The sequence below is a fragment of the Rattus norvegicus genome, chromosome 14 (genome assembly GCF_021556685.1).
Source record: "Rattus norvegicus strain SHRSP/BbbUtx chromosome 14, alternate assembly SHRSP_T2T, whole genome shotgun sequence".
Lineage (NCBI taxonomy): Eukaryota > Metazoa > Chordata > Mammalia > Rodentia > Muridae > Rattus > Rattus norvegicus.
In genome coordinates, this window is record NC_141547.1 from 96,152,125 (window position 1) to 96,175,697 (window position 23,573).

The 23,573-nt window shown below is 41.5% G+C and overlaps 1 long non-coding RNA gene across 2 annotated transcripts in view; it reads left to right on the forward strand.

Annotated features, from left to right (window-relative positions):
• Positions 1 to 23,241, forward strand: part of LOC148001461 (uncharacterized) — a 106,611-nt gene extending 83,370 nt beyond the window's left edge. For both annotated transcript variants that reach the window (XR_015637159.1, XR_015637158.1), the window contains exon 3: positions 22,348 to 23,241. This is a non-coding gene — a long non-coding RNA (uncharacterized LOC148001461). The remainder of the gene's footprint in view (positions 1 to 22,347) is intronic.
• Positions 23,242 to 23,573: the final 332 nt, after the last annotated feature.

Here is a 23,573-nt window from a genome sequence, read left to right on the forward strand (position 1 = left end):
CTTATGAGAAAGTTCAGGAAGTTCAAATGTGTCCCAAGACTTGTGGGACAAGCTGACCCAACATTTAGACAAAATAGCCCAGAAAAGAAAACAAAATGCAGAAACCAGACTAAAATTTGGGCATTGCTCCATGGGCCACCTGGCAGGGAAAAAGAAACAGTCCCTGACCCCCCGGGACACCCGACCACCATGTACTTTTTGCTAACTCACTGTTATGATTATAGCCAAAATAGGTAATGTACACGTATGCCTCATTTACTCCACCAATCACATCCCTGTAACCATGCATCTGCTTCTGTAAGCCTGCTTCTGCTCCCCAATGCCCTATAAAAACCCGTCCCTGGTTCTGCTAGGCGCACCAGTCTTCCGAATTGACTGGGACGCCCACAGATACCTGTGCTTCCTGATCAATAAAAAATCCTCTTGCAGATTGCAGCCTGTGGACTCGGACTGGTCATTGGGGCTTGAGGATCTCCCTCCTGAGGGAAGATTCTCTTTGAGAGTCTTACACTGTCTCTATCTTCCTTTTCCTTTTTCCTCCCTCTCCATACTCTTTGTCCTGCTCTAAAATTCTCAGTCTGCCTTTCCTTTTCACTGCCCAATCACAGGTCTTGCCTTATCTTGTGCCTGCCCTCACCTTCATATAAACATCAACCCACAACAGAGTCTGGGAGGTAAGGGTATATCTATTTCCTTAGCAAAAAAAAAAAAAAAAAAAAAAAAAAGGTAAACGTTGAGACCTTCAGGACAGCCCTTAAGGCTGTGGGACAGAACTCTGAAAACATGAGTTCAAAATTATAATTCTGAAACTAAGCAAAATGTAAGGATACAATACGAATTCTATGAAGGGCTTCATAGACCTAAAAGAAAAGAGGCAGTTGCACTGTAAGTCAGCTTGCCAGAAAGATACAAAGGCAGGCAGATTCCTGAGTTCAAGGTCAGCCTAGATAGAGTGAATTTTGGTCCACGCAGGGTCAGAATGGAAATTTTAGGACAGGATCCCATCAGCTACATTTACTGTCTGTGCTTACAAAGGTGTGCAGATCTCTGACTTAATTTGGAATGTTAAAAATATTTCTGGAGGGGAAAGAAGGAAGGGGAATATTATTTGAGGTGTAAATGAATGGAATGAGTTTAAAAAGTGAAATGCAAATCAACAACAACAATAATAACAACAACAAAACCAATGTGCTTGCTTTTTTAAGGATCACCGGTCTGGGGTCCTGGAATGCATTTTGTGGAACAATCAAAAGGGAACCTGGAGTAAATGACTGAATTGATATGTAAATAATAGACTGGGCCCAGTTCTGTGAGAGCCAAGCTATCTGGTTGAGCTGTATGAAGATATTTAGAGAAAGATGTCTGAAAAGCAAACACAGCTCTTAAAGTTTTCTAATAGCTATCCAGAGAGAAGTGCTTTGAGAGCTAACACAGCTCTTTTAGAATTTTTTTTCTGGCTTTCTGATTTTGATAGGAAAACTCAAGAATTACTTTTAGAATTTTCCTAATAGGATTTCTAATTCCGTCAGAATATCCAGGAATTTTTTTTTCTAGCAGCTTTTTGGACTTTGATCAGAAAACCATCCATAAGTTATCCAGAGAGCATTCAGAATTTTTTCTAGCATGAGAGAACTGTCTCTAGCAGGAGGAGCTGTCTCTATCAGGAAGCTGTCTCTATCAGCCTACAGAGCCAAGAGTTATTATCTACAGAGAGCTGTCTATGGAGCTATTTTGAGCAGAATACAGGTTGTCTGCTTGTACCCATGATTTGAATTCCAGTTGTATTTTCACCACTCTCAAAACCCCTTCTCTTGGGAACCCCTCCTCAAGCTGTGGCTGGTCTTTGGCAAGAAAAGATGCAATGATTCATTGGTGCGAAGAAAAGAGAAGCCTTCCACGTTCTAGTGCAATCTCCACGAATCTAAGAAGGAAAGAATTTGAATTAATCAGGCAATAAGTCAGTCTCTCTGGTCTAGGAAGCTGTTGTCCCTTACAGTGTAGTAGATGACTCATTCCTTTAATTACTTTACCAGTCATATGATCACTGGCTATATTGTCTATTTTATATGTACACTACAGCTATTTACCATTTCTAATAGATGATAGTCTTCCCAACTTCAAGGTCAGGGCAAGGAGGTAACTAAGTGAAAACCGCAGATCCAGAGCATTGTATTGTAAGGGCATACCTCATCCTCCTTCCTAATTATTATTTTAAGAAATGATTGCATTTACAGGAGAAAACATGAGGAAAATTCCTTTGTATATTGAACCCTTTCTTGCCAGTTTTTAGTCCATAATAAATTTAAAGACCTAATAGAAAATTTTTATCTGAATCAACAACAAAAAAGTCAGTTCACAGGTATACAAGTGGAGATAGGATGTGCTATGCTGTGTCTTCAAGGAATTCCAAGCAAGAGATACATCTTATTTTTCCAAGGTCTCTATCTGGGCTGCTCAGATCTTGTAGCTGTGACATCAGGAGCACATTTTATTCCCCTTTATTCAGTGAGGCATCAAAACTTATGCACTCACAATTATTGGTTGAAATTAGACCTGCTTATCCCAATGGCTTTCCTAACTGAAGATGAGCTGAGAAATAAATGAAGATATGTAGATGGTGAGACCAAAGCCACCATTTCTGCGGTAGAGCATTTGAAGGAGTCTCCTTTGTTGACTACTGATATCTGGGGTAAATATTTTATAGATGTTTGCAGAGGGTAGACTGCTTAGAGGGACATTGGACAAAGTCCCGTCAAAGTCAGAAATACTTGCATTAGAAATAGTCTTGCTCAAATCTCTAAAGATGCACCAAGCAGCACCACAGGGTACAGATAGACAGGACCACAGGGTATACATAGAGAGCCTGGAGACCTCTGTTACATGCTTGCCATTTGCAGTCTGCAGGGTTCTCAGGGTTCACTCTGAGATGCCTTTAGTACTCTCCAATGTTGTTTGGAGTAATCCCCCTTTCCATGCAAAATTCCACCAAGGGGAAGCCATATCTTACTGGTTATAGCTTCTGTGGCAACAAGCAACACGGTGACAGAAAATACAGATTGACAACCAGGCAAATAACCTGCAAAGCAATGTTAGTAATATTGCTTTTGTAGGAAATATAGACCAGAGCTTTCTATATGTATAGATGACTCAAAGAGTGGCTAGAAACATAGATTGAAATTCATTAAGCCTGGATATGGCCTGGAAATCTATACATGTGTGAAGATTTTGCTCTCGGCTAAGGATTCTAATTAGAATGTTAACTCGCACCACCACCAGTTGTCAGAATATGTTGGAAAATTGTGGAAGCTTCCACTACAGAAATAGTAATCTCTATTTGGTGGTCTTATTGCCTTGGTGTGCTAGCTGAACACAGGCATTAGGAAAAAGAGGCCCCACTGGGCTAGTGGTGAATATATAATTCTCATTACATCTAGTTTTGACTTTTCCACTCAGAAATTCTGACAGGCAGTTAATAGCTGATGAAAAATAAAACCTAATCAAACTGTCCTTTGCAGGAACCAACAACCACTGGTTTACAAAGATTTCATTCCCATGGCAGCTCCCAAACCTAGACACCAAGTGGCTCCTCAGGTATTCTGAAGAGTTTGAGAAAATTTCTAGAAGCAATCAAATACCCATACACTGTCCTTCTCTGTTTGCTAGAGATGACAGTTTCATCTTCAAAAGAGCCATGCAAAGTGGATGAAATGAAATAATGAAATGTTCCATTTTATTAAATTCCCAGCCAAAAGGAGGATTAGAAGAGGAGAAAAGGTGGAAGGGTTTTAGCTTGATTTCTGTGATGCTGATAAACATTAATTTTTGCAGGGAGGGTAAAAAGTAATCCAGTGAAAAGAAACCATTTTCATAACATCCAGGCATGAGTTACTGCTCCAAGTGAGCCATGTGGCTTCTAATGGCTGCCTAGCCCTCTAGTTCTATCTTTCATGGGTCAGCTCGACATTTTTATGGTGCTGATACAAGAAAGAATATTTATGTGGCTTTCCTTCTCCATCAGTCAACTGTTAGGAGGGTGTCACTACTCAAGTAGTCCCTTTTGATCTGGTTTGCTTGTCATCATAGTAGGGGATTCTTGGCTATGCTATGAGAATGTGGTGGCTCTGGGGACCAATTGCAGATGGAGAGCAAGGGATTTTCGCACATGTCAGAGGAATGTGTTATTTTTCTCCATTATGGCTAATCAGAACCTTGGTCATGTTACGTTGGGCTGGCTTTCCCTCAGCCTACTAGACTTTACCCTAGTTCTATTTCCAGAAAGTAGGAATCTCTCTCCCTTACCCCTTAAACAGTAACCCAGAAAGGTGGTTACGTGCAATAAATGAGAAAGAAATGCTTGTTTTCTGTTGGGTCACCAAGCTTCTCGCCTCTTCAGTAGTGTCCTTGGAATTGGAGATGAAATGCCCTTCTCCCTTTTTTCTTCTGAAACGTTGAGCCATTTCTTACCATTCTTTAGAAAACAATAAATTTAGATGCCTAATATAAAGTTCATTTATGAAACAAAGGAAAAGAAAAGAGATGGCTTGAAGACATACAAGTGAAAATAGGCTGAGAAACGCTGTGTCAACAAGGAGTCCCAAGAGTGCCATGGTGTATGTGGTGGAAGAAGCCAGGCTCCACCCATGGTTCTGAAGAAAGAACCATGCATTCCGCTGGTGAGTGTGTGTGTGTGTGTGTGTGTGTGTGTGTGTGTGTGTGTGTGAGAGAGAGAGAGAGAGAGAGAGAGAGAGAGAGAGAGAGAGAATGATGATGATGGTGGTGGTGATGGCAATAAGAATATAGAATCTCACAAAATTATGGTCTATTCTCCATAGAATCCCTTTCATTGAAGCTGCATGGATAGAATAGGCTGGAGGTGTCTGGGTCTGACTCGGAGCTGAGAGGGACACACAATTTTGCCTGGAGCTTTCCAGGCACCAGGGGCTTCTAGGACATCCTCTGGGGACTTGTAATTCACCCAGGGGTTCCTGTTTTCCTAAGACTTGTTGTCTTTTAATCTTTCTCCTCATAAGAATACAACACGAGGTAAAGGGAATACAACACAAGGTAGAGGGAAGGAGAATTTTGAGCTTTGTCGGCTGTCATGGGGTCTCCTGAGCTGAGTGTTGTCTCTGACTCATGTGGGAACTCCATCCGTCTTGGAAGAGGAGCAGGGCAAAGGAGAGGTAGCAAGGGCAAAGCTGCTGTTTGTTTATTAGGGTCATAGTAGTGTTTGTAACTTTTTTTCCCATATTTTGCACCACTGTTAACCCTACTTGGCATTATATCTTATCCTGAAAATGTCTTGAAACAAAGATCAAAACAAAAATTGGGACTTACCCCATTTTTCAGATGTGACTCTAGGTAGTAAAGGTGAAACTCTAATCCTTAAAACCCTGTGATCCCACAACTCTAAACCTAATATACTCCTACCATGTTAGATGCCCAGTCACATTTGTGTGAATGTAACCTTTTGCTTGCACGGGAATGATCTGCAAAAAGAACTCAAAAGCATGTCAAGAATATACATGTTAGTAGTTATTTTCCATCATTGATTTGATACCTGGTTCTAGTGAGGTTGGCCAGGATTCTGTTAGAGAGAAGGAAGTGGGTGGGGATTGGCTGACATATTTGTGGGGAGAGGGAGGGTCAATGTAGAGGACAGTTCTTATTTCATCAGTACCTTGGTACCCCTATTTAAGCTTTCTCCTTAGTAGCCATAAAAACTGTGTTAAAAGTCACCTTTAGGTTGGGGATTTGGCTCAGTGGTAGAGCGCTTGTCTAGCGAGCGCAAGGCCCTGGGTTCGGTCCCCAGCCCCGGAAAAAAAGAAAAAAAAATAAAAAAAGTCACCTTTAATTCAAGATCAGAGGTATTTTCATACACACACACACACACACACACACACACACACACACACACACACACACACACAGTGAAAAATTCCTGTGATGAAATTCCTGATCTTGAACACAGCATGTACTTGATGTATGTTTAATTAACCTATTGATTGACATAAAGTTTGCTTGGACCTGTTTATGGTTGAAAAGCTGGGATGCTTTGAACATGAGGCAGGATGGTTACAAGTGCCTTCATAGACCACTAGCTACGGAACCTGAATCACAAGCTGGAAAATTAGAGTCTGAGAGAAAGAAGACTGTATGCAAATAGGAATGGTCCAAAGAACAGATTGGAATCTGACTTTAGAACAGCCATGTCTCTGAGGGAGTCTAGTGCCTTTTGGTGCTTCCTGCCCCTGAGGAGCTCATTCACTCTTAGTTTAAGGTGGCAATAACACAAACTCCAAAGCCAGAATAGTCATTGATCAAAGAAATGAGCTGGCAGTTTCCAGACAGAATCACAAAATGAAATACCTCAAATTGACCAGCTCGAGAACATTTTTCACATTCTATCCATCCCCTCTGAGCCATTCAGAGAGCAAAGTAAAAGAAATTAGAAATTTGAAATTGTTGCCTGTTTGTAGCAACCTCTTTGGGACACCGATGAACAGCCATTTATCTAGTTTTTCCTCCTGGAGAATCAGCACCGACCACACTACTATAGACATATCTGGTGCCGTTCTAATACTCTTTCTTTCATTTGATTTTCACAGAAAAACCGGCAGGGAGCAGGGAGCATTACCCTTATCTTCTAGATGAGGAACTTGAGGCTCAGAGAGGGAAATGAACTATTTGAAATCACACAGCTTTGGGCTGAGAGCCATGCTCTGAGCTCCTTTACAAGCTGCCCTCTCACCTTCCAAACATCTCTCTTTAAAAGAGAAGAATAGTCTTTTTCCAAAGTGGAGTTCAAAGACAGTGTGCAATCTGATCCATTTAGTGGCACGTTCTGTTTTTCAGACAGGAGACGTACAAATAACCTTCTGTTTCTGTTTTGTAGACATTTCAAATAAGGAAGGCACAAACTAACAGCTGAAGTGTTCTGGGGGAGAATGCCTTTCCCTTAGGAGGTCTGTTGCCACAACACATGGCACTATTACAAGTCCTTTGGAGGTTGGGTTTCCAGGATCCTGGATGGCTGAGAGAAAGGCCGTAGAGCAGGTGGGCCTAAAGAGACCCAATGAGGAGAGGGAGAGAGAAAGATGGGTTTGGTTTCCCTTGGTTTCAACCACCCCAAGAGTATCCTGGTGTCAGGTGAGAGAAAATGACTGATATTTTGAGGTTAAATCAACCTGAGGCTAAAAGTCAATAAGGGCAGTTAATTATGTCAGAATGAGTGATGCTATTCAGAAGCATATAGGAGAGATGCAGGAAAAAACTGAAGGAAGGAGCCAGCCAAAATGAGAAACTTAAAGGAAGAGGAGCAAAATTAAAAATAAAAAATGGTCCAACCTGGGACAGGAGGAAATTGTGTAGGATAAATATTCAAAGGAACTCCTATATTGTTAGATCGCTTATCTACCTTCTCCAGGGGAAACATACTCTGGGGATTAACAGGCTCTATCAGAAACATATGAGTACTCATGGTGATTTGATCCATATAAAGTCAATGGTAGAAGTGTCATTGCTGTACCCGCACCGAGTATAGTGGTACATGTCAACTAAAAATGAGCAGCTTTGGAACTGGAGGATGACTCAGAGGTTGAGTAGAGGTAAGCAAATTGAGTCAAGTATCAGAAAGTATATTCAGCCTACAAATAGAAGTGACTGTATATTCCCATCCAGCCATGATGTTTGTGCTGAGATCGGTATAAGCATCCAGGAGGTTAGGCTGTTTATTGGTCAACCATTCATTTGAATAGGATAAATTCTGTGGGAGTGCTGTGTCAGGGAGAGAGAGAGGGGGAGCGAGAAAGAGAGAGTCAATGTTGGGTGACTTTTCTATTGGTCTCTATATATTATTTTTCTTTTGAGACGAGCTCTCTCACTAAACCGTAAGTTCACTGATTAGCTAGGAACTCAGGAATTCTGTCTTTAACTCCCATGCATGCCTCTCTAACTCCAGAGCTGAGAAATTTTGTATCAAACAGCTTACCCACTGAGCAATCTTACTGACCAGAAATATGCTCTTTCATAAATGATTGTTTTTTACTTTCTGTGGGGAAACTAAAAACGAAATTAAGAAACTGGAGAGAACGCTATGAGCCTCTCTAGCTTATTTTTAAGTTCTAATAATAAACAATAATTTGTTATTCTTTTTATACACACAGACACATGTATCTCACTCATACTCATATACAAATATTACACAATCTAATTAATAAAAATTGTGTATTATATCTTATATAATATATTGAATACATGTTTACATAATATTAAACATATATTATATTGTTCATGTGTGTGTGTGTGTGTATGTGTGTGTGTGTGTGTGTGTGTGTGTGTGTGTGTGTGTGTGTGTACATGCTGTGGTGAACATGTGGAGGTCCAAGAACCTCAGTTCATGGGGAACCAGTTCTCTCTTTCTCTCTTTCTCTCATGCACGTTCCGGGGATTGAACTCAAGTTGCTATACCGTGTGATAACCTCCTCTACTTGGACCGTCTCATCCTAGATTATCACCAATGATTCATAGGTACTTTTGGAAGGTGATCTTCTGTAACTTGACATAGAGCTTCTGTAAAATGTGTACAACTCTTCTTCCCAAGAATGAGCAATGCCTGGTAATATTTCATACCTATTTGCTGGAGGAATCTTTACTTTAACCAAGAACAAAAAATAGGATGAAATACCTACCTCTAATCGGCAGGCTTGCAGGTTCAAGCGACAGGTTAGGATGTCATGTCTTTAGACCCTCCAAATCACTTACATGTCACTTTTGTCTATATGCAAGGCTGTCACAGCATCCCTGACCAGGCTACATAGTTCTCTAAGTACAGGCCCTTCTCATGGGCACCGATAACCCCTCTGCTTCTGCTGTCTCATTGGACAGGCTAAGAGCTTGCAGCTCTGCTCCTTCTCTGTTGCTCACTGGCTTTACTCCCCCCACCACCCTGCAGCTTTCCCTTGGAAGGGTGCCTTCCTCCACTGCATTTTGAAATGATTTATCAATGTAACCCTTTTCCTTTCTTTTGGAACGATTATTTTTTCCTCTTAGCTCCTCAGTGCTTGTGTGTCGAGTTCCTGGTGGTTTTGCTCATCCCATCATAAGCTGTAGGAGATAACTTTGAGTAGCCATCACTGGATGTCCAGAATGAGAAAGCCCTCCTTGTGGAGATGCCTTCCAAAGGAGAGGATTAGCTGGGAACTCTGTCGCTCATAGTTTTACAGGACACAATGTCAAACCTCAAGGCAGTCTGGATGCTTGAGAAGGGCTTCCTATGTTGATACTTGTTTGGACCAAGGTGGTGGTGTTTTAATGATGCGGGTGCCCTTCTCGTCTTTCTCCTCCCCTCACTTCTCATTCTATTATATCCTAACTTGAAGTTTCTTCTTGATTATCTCTCATAGGTTGGTAGCTATATAGAAGTGGCAAGGGTAAAACACGGAGTATAAGAAATTCCCCCAAAGTTCTAGAGCAAAGTGCCAGAATTATTCATGAGCTCAGTTGTCTACTATATGTCCTTAGGCTTTATTGGATGTGGGATTTTAGTACAAACAGTGAAAGCTTGGAGCCACTTGGCTCATACATGTGAGCATGACTTCTAACCGGGTCTCCTGTTTCATCTGAGTCAAGTTAAGCTTCTGTGGCCTTGCCATCACCACTGGCAGAAGTAGGGTGACTTTTCAGCTATGCAGGCTGTCATGAAGAGAAAACGGAGCTAAGAGGTGGGGAACACTGGTGTAGTTCCTGGCACACAAAAGGACTGCCCCCGTCCTGACTCAAATCTCTCCCCTTCACTGAATTTTGGCTTCTCAAAGGCATAGATCTAGCACAGGTCAGCTCATGATAAAAGCTTAGGAACTAGCTGACACCTAAAAGAAGAATCTAAAGCTGGGAAAACCGAGCTTTGTCAGCCCCCAGTTCATTCATTTGCTGTCCCTTTTTTCTTAATTTGATGAGTCATGTAGATATACTGTAGAACACTGTCGGGCCTCCTTCCCCAATAATTGACTCATCCTCAAAGTCTTCAGTTAGCCAATCTGATCTCTGGTCATAGTTCTCTGGGGGTGGAATCTGGCAGTCTGTACTATCTCCTCAAGAATCATGTCAGTCACCAGTTTCAGGACCCACTGACCCCAGAGCACTTCATTTTTCTCCCACAGTTAAGTGTCTTATATGAGTTTGCTGGACAAAACATATGACATTCAGTTAAACATGAAATTCAGATGAACTGTTAACACATTTTGGCATAACTCTGATATCATACATAATGTAAGGATGGGATGGTGGGGAGAATTCATTGTTTATCTGAATAAGAAATGGGCAATCCCAGTCTCATAATGGTGCAAGGTATGTAGAGAAAAGAGGCTATCTTCACACACATGCTTTCTGTTAGCCTCCAAGACACCTAATAAAAAATATCCACAAGTTACTAACTGACATTAGCTGAGACTCCTGAAGTTAATTTTCCCACCACAGATACTGTTTTGGACAGTTCACTAGTAGAGGCAGATTAGAGTTGTAGCTGGTAAGATTCTTCAACAATTCCTAGGTTTTAAGCATCTAGGTGACCATCTTTCTATCATTCTAAGGGGAGGTAGCCTGATGACAAAACCACTGCCCATGACTCCTCTCCACCACCCACCACCTTAACCTTCCATTTCCTCCAGTCCGAATTCTCAGCCATCTCTCATCGGATCTTTTATAATATGCACAAGGCTAAAATAAAGATGAAAAAAAAATGTTCTGGACTGAGTCAGAAGTGTGTTGAATAACAATGAGTCTCGCAGCAGGCTGGTAAAGAAGCAGACCAGACCCACTTAACCATAATGGTCCTACAGGGTAATGGAGACTCAAGTGGTCCTTATGAGGTAGCAAGCTGTGAACCAGAACTCATCTTCCATTCTGATTGCCAAAGGAAAGAGGTAATTGATGGGACAGAATAGCCGTTATTATTATTATTATTACTACTACCTATTTTTTAAAAATCCAGACACAGCAGTTAGAAGGCTGTCTGTCCTTAGCCTCGTTGGAGAATACCAGGTGTGCAGCATGAGGGCTGCCTTTCCATTAAGCCTTGAAATGGGAGCACTAATAACTTCTGCCTTGAAATAAGTAATGGCCACATTTAATGACCAGTTTGTTTGAGTGTTAACAGCTTGTGAGCCAACAAATGACTCGTTAACAGGTGTTAACTTTCTCCTTTCTGGTTTCAACGACACGTTCTATCTCTGCCCCGTTTGGATTGAGGGCCTTTGCAAATTGCAAGCTAGGTTTTCATTTTTTCTCGAGATGGGCATCTCTTATTAATCAGCTAGACAGCTCTGTCTAAATGGCTCGTCTCTTCCAGGATTATTTCTTACCTAGTCCATGGAAGTATAATTTTTCTTTGAATTAATTTTTTCCCCTTGAAATATGAAGGAAGTCTAGGAAAATTTGATTCTGGGTGAAATTAGGTAAAAAGTCCAGAAGAAAAATCTATCCTGAAAAATAAAAGAATTTACTGTGGAGAAGGGATACAAAGAGGTTGAAAATGCCATGGATTTGAGACAGCATTTGTACACACTGAGGGGACAGGAAGAAGATACAGTCTTAGGGCTAGAAATGAAGCACATGTGATCACTAGTCCTACAGATTCCTGCACTGCACATGCAATATGACTCAGCCCTCTCGAGGAATCTCCTGTTTGTCACCTCTCCCGTGTTCCTCCAACCTCTTTGATTATACAAATCATGGGAGCCAGGAGACAGGATATACTTCCTTTGCAACTTATTCTGGGAGGAATGGGATTGGGTGATGAGGCCATTGCAGGAACTTTCTACAGACAAAAGGAAGTTATAAAATAAGAAATCCAAGTTCTGCCCAAGGGCAAGCCATTTATGCGTGTGGGTGACTCTTCTGTCAGTACAATACTTCCCAAGCTGTATTTAAATGATGCATTTAAATGCCAATGGTGCATTTACATGCTCTCCCAATGCCAAACTGTTGAATATGTCCTCTTGTTTGTCTTTGGATATTATGGTGCATGACCAAGTATCTATACATATTTGGGAACTGATGAACTACCTGAATTTGGGTGTGATCTTTGCATATCTAGCTGGGCCACTCTTGATTTGTTTGCTTTTCTGTGATGCCTTCAGAATAGGACTGCCAGAGGCCTCGTCTTAGTAGGGGTGCAAGTTGAAGGGACTCTTTCAAGGCAGTGCTGTTTGGGCAGATGGCAAGAATAGGCTGGATCTTTTCACACATGGAAGTGATTCAAAATGGCACCCACTAGGTCTTATGCTCTTTAAAAATATGGGATTTTAACCCTTCGCAGTGTGGTTGGTAAAGTGAAGAGAACAATCTATAAACTAGCATTCAAGAGTACATACTAAAGTTTTTCTTAGATGTTTGATGTTAATGCTTTTCTGACATTTCTTGTTAGTAAATGATAAGGTTCTCTTTACCTTCTAATTCAGTATATCTCAACCTATAATAGATGTACCCTATAGCAACCCACTGGGGGATATTCAGTGACCCTTTCATAGGGGTCACATACCAGATATTTTAACATCAGATATTTACATTGTAATTCTTAACAGTAGTGAAATTACAGTTATGAAGTAGCAATAAAAATAAGTTTATGGGCGTAGTGCATTACAGCATGAGTGTAGGGCACATGGACTATGCCATCAGATGAGCGTAAGACTGCTGAAGTGGAACACGTTTAAACTCGGGGGATCTCAGAGGACTGAGATGGTAGGAGTTGGGCTACTCCCTCCTTGCCCCATGCCTGCTTTGGAGCACATAATCATGACTGTTAACTAAGTCATATCCATTCTTCCCCATCCATCTATTTAGAGCATTGCCAACATATCAGTCTCAGACAATAGCATCTATTTACCTCTCAAATCCTATCCCACTCCCCAAGGTTCATATGGCCCCTGTCCACTTAGAATAAAGTACACAAGTTATTTCATCAAAGATTGTCTGAGATTGCCTTTAGCACATGGGGGACGGCTCTCTCTACCAAAGCATTCGTTGCTGGACCTTGGACCTGCTTGCCTGGCTAGACTCCCATGGCTTGCAGAGGCTCACCTCAGGGTGTTGCTGACATCATTGCTGCACCACAGTCGCTGGGACATAGGACCATGACAATCTGCCCTGCACTGGCAGCCCAAACATCTTTATTTCTTTTCTAGCATCTGTAAGACTCCTTGTATTCCAAACTGGACCAGAGCTCTGTGGAACCGGTTTTTCCTGGACTTTGCTTCACCCTTCTTAGTCTGGTGTACAGCAATGTCCATGGCCCCAGAGGGAAGGGGCAGACCTTGGACTACCCAATCCGGATTTTGCCCTGTACTTGGGCACCCCATCAGAAGAGGTGGGATGTGGAAAGACACATGAAAAACTGTGTTAAAGAGACACAGCCTTAGAAAGATTGAGAGCTCTGCTCTAGTTGATTGCTGTTTATAGTTCGTTGCAGGGTACAGAATAAAATAAAAAGTGCCATTTAACATTGTGAATAGGGTGTGGAATTTTAGTACATTTTTATTGGATACTTATTGTGGTTGTTTGGGTGAGAAAACCATAGGCTCGTGTATTTGAACACTTGGTCCTCAGTTGATAGCACTGTTTGGGGAAATTAGAGAGCCTTTAGGGTGTGGAGGAAGTACATCACTGGCAGCAGGCCCTGACAGGTGGCAGTCTCAACCAACCTCCTGCTCACTCTGCTCCCTGTGTGTGACATAGTGCACCTTCCTACCATTGCAGACTCTAACAGGCAATGAAGGAAAACCAAAATAAAATCTTTTGTCCTTAAGTCTTGGTATTTCATCACAGAAACAGTCAATGATTACACTTAACTATTATTTACATTATTTTGAAAAAAAATTACGCGACACCCGCGGATCCCGGCCCGCAGCAGCTCTCTGCTCCCAGACCCGGTGAGAGAGAGACCCAAACGCCTGGTCAGGTGGGCACTCCTGAGGCTGCAGAGCGGAAGAGACCACCAACACTGCTCACCCCTGCCCACATCCCTGGCCCAAGAGGAAACTGTATAAGGCCTCTGGGCTCCCGTGGGGGAGGGCCCAGGAGCGGCAGGACCCCTGCCGGAGACACCGCCGGACCCTGAAGGAAACAGACCAGATAAACAGTTCTCTGCACCCAAATCCCGTGGGAGGGAGAGCTAAACCTTCAGAGAGGCAGACAGGCCTGGGAAACCAGAAGAGACTGCTCCCTGCACACACATCTCGGACGCCAGAGGAAAAAGCCAAAGACCATCTGGAACCCCGGTGCACTGAAGCTCCCGGAAGGGGCGGCACAGGTCTTCCTGGTTGCTGCCGCTGCAGAGAGCCCCTGGGAAGCATCCCACGAGCGAACTTGAGCCTCAGGACCACAGGTAAGACCAAATTTTCTGCTGCAAGAAAGCTGCCTGGTGAACTCAAGACACAGGCCCACAGGAACAGCTGAAGACCTGTAGAGAGGAAAAACTACACGCCCGAAAGCAGAACACTCTGTCCCCATAACTGACTGAAAGAGAGGAAAACAGGTCTACAGCACTCCTGACACACAGGCTTATAGGACAGTCTAGCCACTGTCAGAAATAGCAGAACAAAGTAACACTAGAGATAATCTGATGGCGAGAGGCAAGCGCAGGAACCCAAGCAACAGAAACCAAGACTACATGCCATCATCGGAGCCCAATTCTCCCACCAAAACAAACATGGAATATCCAAACACACCAGAAAAGCAAGATCTAGTTTCAAAATCATATTTGATCATGATGCTGGAGGACTTCAGGAAAGACCTGAACACACTTAGGGAAGCACAGGAAAACATTAATAAACAAGTAAAAGCCTACAGAGAGGAATCGCAAAAATCCCTGAAAGAATTCCAGGAAAACACAATCAAACAGTTGAAGGAATTAAAAATGGAAATAGAAGCAATCAAGAAAGAACACATGGAAACAACCCTGGATATAGAAAACCAAAAGAAGAGACAAGGAGCTGTAGATACAAGCTTCACCAACAGAATACAAGAGATGGAAGAGAGAATCTCAGGAGCAGAAGATTCCATAGAAATCATTGACTCAACTGTCAAAGATAATGTAAAGCGGAAAAAGCTACTGGTCCAAAACATACAGGAAATCCAGGACTCAATGAGAAGATCAAACCTAAGGATAATAGGTATAGAAGAGAGTGAAGACTCCCAGCTCAAAGGACCAGTAAATATCTTCAACAAAATCATAGAAGAAAACTTCCCTAACCTAAAAAAAGAGATACCCATAGGCATACAGGAAGCCTACAGAACTCCAAATAGATTGGACCAGAAAAGAAACACCTCCCGTCACATAATTGTCAAAACACCAAACGCACAAAATAAAGAAAGAATATTAAAAGCAGTAAGGGAAAAAGGTCAAGTAACATATAAAGGGAGACCTATCAGAATCACACCAGACTTCTCGCCAGAAACTATGAAGGCCAGAAGATCCTGGACTGATGTTATACAGACCCTAAGAGAACACAAATGCCAGCCCAGATTACTGTATCCAGCAAAACTCTCAATTAACATTGATGGAGAAACCAAGATATTCCATGACAAAACCAAATTTACACAATATCTTTCTACAAATCCAGCACTACAAAGGATAATAAATGGTAAAGCCCAACATAAGGAGGCAAGCTATACCCTAGAAGAAGCAAGAAACTAATCGTCTTGGCAACAAAACAAAGAGAATGAAAGCACACAAACATAACCTCACATCAAATATGAATATAACGGGAAGCAATAATCACTATTCCTTAATATCTCTCAATATCAATGGCCTCAACTCCCCAATAAAAAGACATAGATTAACAAACTGGATACGCAACGAGGACCCTGCATTCTGCTGCCTACAGGAAACAAACCTCAGAGACAAAGACAGACACTACCTCAGAGTGAAAGGCTGGAAAACAACTTTCCAAGCAAATGGTCAGAAGAAGCAAGCTGGAGTAGCCATTCTAATATCAAATAAAATCAATTTCCAACTAAAAGTCATCAAAAAAGATAAGGAAGGACACTTCATATTCATCAAAGGAAAAATCAACCAAGATGAACTCTCAATCCTAAATATCTATGCCCCAAATACAAGGGCACCTACATATGTAAAAGAAACCTTACTAAAGCTCAAAACACACATTGCACCTCACACAATAATAGTGGGAGATTTCAACACCCCACTCTCATCAATGGACAGATCATGGAAACAGAAATTAAACAGTGATGTCGACAGACTAAGAGAAGTCATGAGCCAAATGGACTTAACGGATATTTATAGAACATTCTATCCTAAAGCAAAAGGATATACCTTCTTCTCAGCTCCTCATGGTACTTTCTCCAAAATTGACCATATAATTGGTCAAAAAACGGGCCTCAACAGGTACAGAAAGATAGAAATAATCCCATGCGTGCTATCAGACCACCACGGACTAAAACTGGTCTTCAATAACAATAAGGGAAAAATGCCCACATATACGTGGAAATTGAACAATGCTCTACTCAATGATAACCTGGTCAAGGAAGAAATAAAGAAAGAAATTAAAAACTTTTTAGAATTTAATGAAAATGAAGATACAACATACTCAAACTTATGGGACACAATGAAAGCTGTGCTAAGAGGAAAACTCATAGCGCTGAGTGCCTGCAGAAAGAAACAGGAAAGAGCATATGTCAGCAGCTTGACAGCACACCTAAAAGCTCTAGAACAAAAAGAAGCAAATACACCCAGGAGGAGTAGAAGGCAGGAAATAATCAAACTCAGAGCTGAAATCAACCAAGTAGAAACAAAAAGGACCATAGAAAGAATCAACAGAACCAAAAGTTGGTTCTTTGAGAAAATCAACAAGATAGATAAACCCTTAGCCAGACTAACGAGAGGACACAGAGAGTGTGTCCAAATTAACAAAATCAGAAATGAAAAGGGAGACATAACTACAGATTCGGAGGAAATTCAAAAAATCATCAGATCTTACTATAAAAACCTATATTCAACAAAATTTGAAAATCTTCAGGAAATGGACAATTTCCTAGACAGATACCAGGTATCGAAGTTAAATCAGGAACAGATAAACCAGTTAAACAACCCCATAACTCCTAAGGAAATAGAAGCAGTCATTAAAGGTCTCCCAACCAAAAAGAGCCCAGGTCCAGACGGGTTTAGTGCAGAATTCTATCAAACCTTCATAGAAGACCTCATACCAATATTATCCAAACTATTCCACAAAATTGAAACAGATGGAGCCCTACCGAATTCCTTCTACGAAGCCACAATTACTCTTATACCTAAACCACACAAAGACACAACAAAGAAAGAGAACTTCAGACCAATTTCCCTTATGAATATCGACGCAAAAATACTCAATAAAATTCTGGCAAACCGAATTCAAGAGCACATCAAAACAATCATCCACCATGATCAAGTAGGCTTCATCCCAGGCATGCAGGGATGGTTTAATATACGGAAAACCATCAACGTGATCCATTATATAAACAAACTGAAAGAACAGAACCACATGATCATTTCATTAGATGCTGAGAAAGCATTTGACAAAATTCAACACCCCTTCATGATAAAAGTCCTGGAAAGAATAGGAATTCAAGGCCCATACCTAAACATAGTAAAAGCCATATACAGCAAACCAGTTGCTAACATTAAACTAAATGGAGAGAAACTTGAAGCAATCCCACTAAAATCAGGGACTAGACAAGGCTGCCCACTCTCTCCCTACTTATTCAATATAGTTCTTGAAGTTCTAGCCAGAGCAATCAGACAACAAAAGGAGATCAAAGGGATACAGATCGGAAAAGAAGAGGTCAAAATATCACTATTTGCAGATGACATGATAGTATATTTAAGTGATCCCAAAAGTTCCACCAGAGAACTACTAAAGCTGATAAACAACTTCAGCAAAGTGGCTGGGTATAAAATTAACTCAAATAAATCAGTTGCCTTCCTCTATACAAAAGAGAAACAAGCCGAGAAAGAAATTAGGGAAACGACACCCTTCATAATAGACCCAAATAATATAAAGTACCTCGGTGTGACTTTAACCAAGCAAGTAAAAGATCTGTACAATAAGAACTTCAAGACACTGAGGAAAGAAATTGAAGAAGACCTCAGAAGATGGAAAGATCTCCCATGCTCATGGATTGGCAGGATTAATATGGTAAAAATGGCTATTTTACCAAAAGCAATCTACAGATTCAATGCAATCCCCATCAAAATACCAATCCAATTCTTCAAAGAGTTAGACAGAACAATTTGCAAATTCATCTGGAATAACAAAAAACCCAGGATAGCTAAAGCTATCCTCAACAATAAAAGGACTTCAGGGGGAATCACTATCCCTGAACTCAAGCAGTATTACAGAGCAATAGTGATAAAAACTGCATGGTATTGGTACAGAGACAGACAGATAGACCAATGGAATAGAATTGAAGACCCAGAAATGAACCCACACACCTATGGTCACTTGATTTTTGACAAAGGAGCCAAAACCATCCAATGGAAAAAAGATAGTATTTTCAGCAAATGGTGCTGGTTCAACTGGAGGGCAACATGTAGAAGAATGCAGATCGATCCATGCTTATCACCCTGTACAAAGCTTAAGTCCAAGTGGATCAAGGACCTCCACATCAAACCAGACACACTCAAACTAATAGAAGAAAAACTAGGGAAGCATCTGGAACACATGGGCACTGGAAAAAATTTCCTGAACAAAACACCAATGGCTTATGCTCTAAGATCAAGAATCGACAAATGGGATCTCATAAAACTGCAAAGCTTCTGTAAGGCAAAGGACACTGTGGTTAGGACAAAACGGCAACCAACAGATTGGGAAAAGATCTTTACCAATCCTACAACAGATAGACGCCTTATTTCCAAAATATACAAAGAACTCAAGAAGTTAGACCGCAGGGAAACAAATAACCCTATTAAAAAATGGGGTTCAGAGCTAAACAAAGAATTCACAGCTGAGGAATGCCGAATGGCTGAGAAACACCTAAAGAAATGTTCAACATCTTTAGTCATAAGGGAAATGCAAATCAAAACAACCCTGAGATTTCACCTCACACCAGTGCGATTGGCTAAGATCAAAAACTCAGGTGACAGCAGATGCTGGCGAGGATGTGGAGAAAGAGGAACACTCCTCCATTGTTGGTGGGATTGCAGACTGGTAAAACCATTCTGGAAATCAGTCTGGAGGTTCCTGAGAAAATTGGACATTGAACTGCCTGATGATCCAGCTATACCTCTCTTGGGCATATACCCAAAAGATGCCTCAACATATAAAAAAGACACGTGCTCCACTATGTTCATCGCAGCCTTATTTATAATAGCCAGAAGCTGGAAAGAACCCAGATGCCCTTCAACAGAGGAATGGATACAGAAAATGTGGTACATCTACACAATGGAATATTACTCAGCTATCAAAAACAACGAGTTTATGAAATTCGTAGGCAAATGGTTGGAACTGGAAAATATCATCCTGAGTGAGCTAACCCAATCACAGAAAGACATACATGGTATGCACTCATTGATAAGTGGCTATTAGCCCTAATGCTTGAATTACCCTAGATCCCTAGAACAAACGAAACTCAAGACGGATGATCAAAATGTGAATGCTTCACTCCTTCTTTAAATGAGGAAAAAGAATACCCTTGGCAGGGAAGGGAGAGGCAAAGATTAAAACAGAGACTGAAGGAACACCCATTCAGAGCCTGCCCCACATGTGGCCCATACATATACAGCCACCCAATTAGACAAGATGGATGAAGCAAAGAAGTGCAGACCGACAGGAGCCGGATGTAGATCGCTCCTGATAGACACAGCCAGAATACAGCAAATATAGAGGCGAATGCCAGCAGCAAACCACTGAACTGAGAATAGGTCCCCTATTGAAGGAATCAGAGAAAGAACTGGAAGAGCTTGAAGGGGCTCGAGACCCCAAAAGTACAACAATGCCAAGCAACCAGAGCTTCCAGGGACTAAGCCACTACCTAAAGACTATACATGGACTGACCCTGAACTCTGACCCCATAGGTAGCAATGAATATCCTAGTAAGAGCACCAGTGGAAGGGGAAGCCCTGGGTCCTGCTAAGACTGAACCCACAGTGAACTAGTCTATGGGGGGAGGGCGGCAATGGGGGGAGGGTTGGGAGGGGAACACCCATAAGGAAGGGGAGGGGGGAGGGGGATGTTTGCCCGGAAACCGGGAAAGGGAATAACACTCGAAATGTATATAAGAAATACTCAAGTTAATAAAAAAAAAAAAGAAATGTATATAAGAAATACTCAAGTTAATAAAAAAAAAAGAATAATCATGGACTGAATAGATGGCTAAGAGCTCTGACTGCTCTTCCAGAGGTCCTGAGTTCAATTCCCAGCAACCACATGGAAAAAAAAATTACGCAAGTTGAAGAAGTAAACATATGTTATGAAGATTTAGTCTCCGAGTTTTAATAATTCTTACAAGCTTCCTGGGCCATTCTGCTCTCAATATATTCAAAGTCTCAAGATTCTAGTCTCTTCCATCAGCTGACATCTGAGGAACACTTATTGTTATGATGCTGGACAAACTGAAAGGCAAATGTGGCCTGATGTGTCTCTTTTTTTTTCAGTGAAGCATGGTGGAGATGTAGTGAGATTGGTAGATGATGAGGTGTTCTGAAGAGGCACAGCTCTCTCTAGGGGACAAACAAAGAGAATCTCATCTGAGCAGCAGTCTACAGGCTTCCTTGAGAGCTGGCATCTCAGTCTGAATATGAAATGTGCTTCAGTGTTGTGTGATGCGCAGTGGTCCCCAAGATGAGGTTACCATTTGCAGAGGTAGTGGAGTTGTAGAAAGTGGGGCCTCGCTTGAAGAAGTTGGTCATTTGGGAGGCCTGGCTCTGAAGGTCTTACCTGCTGCTGAGTCCCTTCCTCGCTCTGTTTCCACCTTGTCAGGAGGTAAGTAATGCTACCTGCACCCAAACAGTGATCTTCTGTCTCACTGTGAGTTTGTAGAAGCAATGGACTCGGAACTGGAGAGGTGGCTCAGCAGTTCATAGCACTGCTGGACTCCATGTCTTCCAAAGAAGTCAGCAACTGTCAGAACGCAGGTATCAGCAAAGGAAATGAGAAGGAATTTGGTTCTTTGTGATATGCGCACAAATCAAAGATTACATGGAAGCTATTTCTTTGGCTTGTAGCACAGGACATGAAAATAAAGGAGGAGGCATGGAAAAGATATGATTCTGTTGGCATGCTGGTTTCAGAGTGCTGGCTTGACAGCTAAGAGCTGTGACTGTCAGAGATGCAGGTGGAGAGTGAGTCATGTTAGATGCAGTTGGTGACTGCATAGAGGGAGATGAGTTACTAAGTGACAAAACCAAAGCACAGAGCTAGAGGGCAGCTATGGAAGGGCCAGTGGCAAAGAGGAGAGCAGTTAACTGGAGATTATGATCCAAGAAAAAGGTGGTTTCCTTTAACACCACCAAACTGCAAGCATCAAAGGTATCTTGGTTGACACTGTGGAAGGCTGAGAAGACAGAGGAGTGCTGTGCTGTAGGAGCAATGCATGCTGCTGCCTTGCCACTGCTTTCTCAGGGAATCTCCTCTAGTGTTCAGGCGTTCACCGGCCAACCTGTACATAAGATTGTCTCCAGATGCCCACACTGGGGCTTACTGGGACAACTTTAACAATAAGTTCAAAAGAAATAAAATTCACACACCTTATCTTCTTTCCCATCCAAGCCTGAGATGGCCACTTAGGAAGGGTGGAAACCCAATTTTCCCCATAGGTCAGGATATTGCTGACATAATTTATTCTTAGAGTTTCCTGGTAAATATTTTTTGACTTTTTCTCCACAGTGCTATGCTTTCTCTAGGTCAGCAGAACTGCCTTCATAGAAACTTCTCCCCTCAAGGAGAACTTCCAGGCCCTACAAAAGAAATCTTGATGATAAAGTAACCATTAGTATTTTTTGAGAATGTGGAGTGGTGGGAAGCAGGTACAAAGAGTTGAGAATGAGTCGATGATAGGAAAATAATCCAAGATGGCAGAAAATATCCAGGGGTAAATGGTTTAGAATAGCAGAGTTAAATGGTCAAATAAAGTTGTTTGCTTGATTTTAAGACTGGGGAAAGTGACCCTGGAAGAGATGGTAGAAAAGACTCCAGGATGTAGTTAGGAGGTGAGGGTGACAGAGAAGACATGACACCTTCTGTCATATGGGTCAGAGAGAAACCAGTGTCAGATTTCAGTGTAACAAAGTGAGCTGTAACAATTATAGCCAGGACTGGGAAGGACTTAATAATAATGATATAATTATTTCATTTACAGAACACAAAAAGGCCCAGAGAACTAAAGTCATACAATTTGTAAGTAGAAGAGTCCAAATCAGAAGATCTTTTCATGACTGCTGGTATACTATGTTCTTCATCATCCTAAGGTTCCAGGTCATGGTTAGAGTGAAAGCCACACAAGAGACAGGTGTCTGGACAAGTAAAGACTCTGTGTCAGTGACAGAACAAAGCAGAGACCTTCATTAAAAACATATTCTTTCAGTGCCACAAGACAGATATGGCAGCTCAACAGAAGAAACTCTGTGTATAACATTATTGGTGCAGATTACTGTGTATTTGGGAGGAAAGAGTTTGGGAAGAAAAAATGGGATATTTTGAGTTTTCAACACGAGCTCAGTCTGCATTGCCTTCGCAGAAAGTAGGTGACTCTTAACTTCTATTTAGGCTACTCTGAATTGATCCTCAATGTTCTATGCCAGCTCCACAGAGGAAGATGTGCATCTCAACCCCTGCTCCTCTCCTGAACAGTGTAAACACCTCAACCGATAGGAGTGGCATCTTGAAGAAAGAAAAAAAGAAAGAAGAGAGAAAGAGAGAGAATGCAAGTAGTAAACTATTCTAGATGTGCAAGTCCCAGGACAGAAACAGAAACCAAAACCATAAAGAAAGACAACATGTCTCCCACGTAAAATACTAATCCTGTAATAATTTCATACAAAAATGGAAGAACATCCAGACAGAGAATTCAGAAGAACGACTGTATGTCCAAACAAATCAAGGAAGACATGGATAGACTACAAGTAACAACAACAATAATGATGATGATGATGACGCCTAAATTAGTAGAGTAAGGAAGTCAACCCAAGCCATGAAAATAAAATTCAATAAAGAGACAGGATTCCTGAAGACAAAAAAAAAAAAGGAACTCCAATGTTGCTTGAAATGAAGGTATCAGCCAAAGAAAAACCCAACAAAAGGTGCATCAAATGTGGATCTTGTAAAAAGTAAAAAATCATGGATAGAAGCCAAGGGAGAGGAATTGGCTCATTTAATAAAAGTCAATGGTAAAATTTAAAAAAATGAACAGAATGTGGGAGAGCTCTGGAAGACAACGCCATGAAAAGACTCAACCTTTGGGTTATGGTCACAGAAGAAGAAGAGGTCTGTAGCAAAGGTGCAAAGTTATTTTCAGTACAATTACAGAAGAAAAATTTCAAGCCTAGAGCATGAGAGAGTCTAAGAGGTGCCAAGTACGCCAAGGTA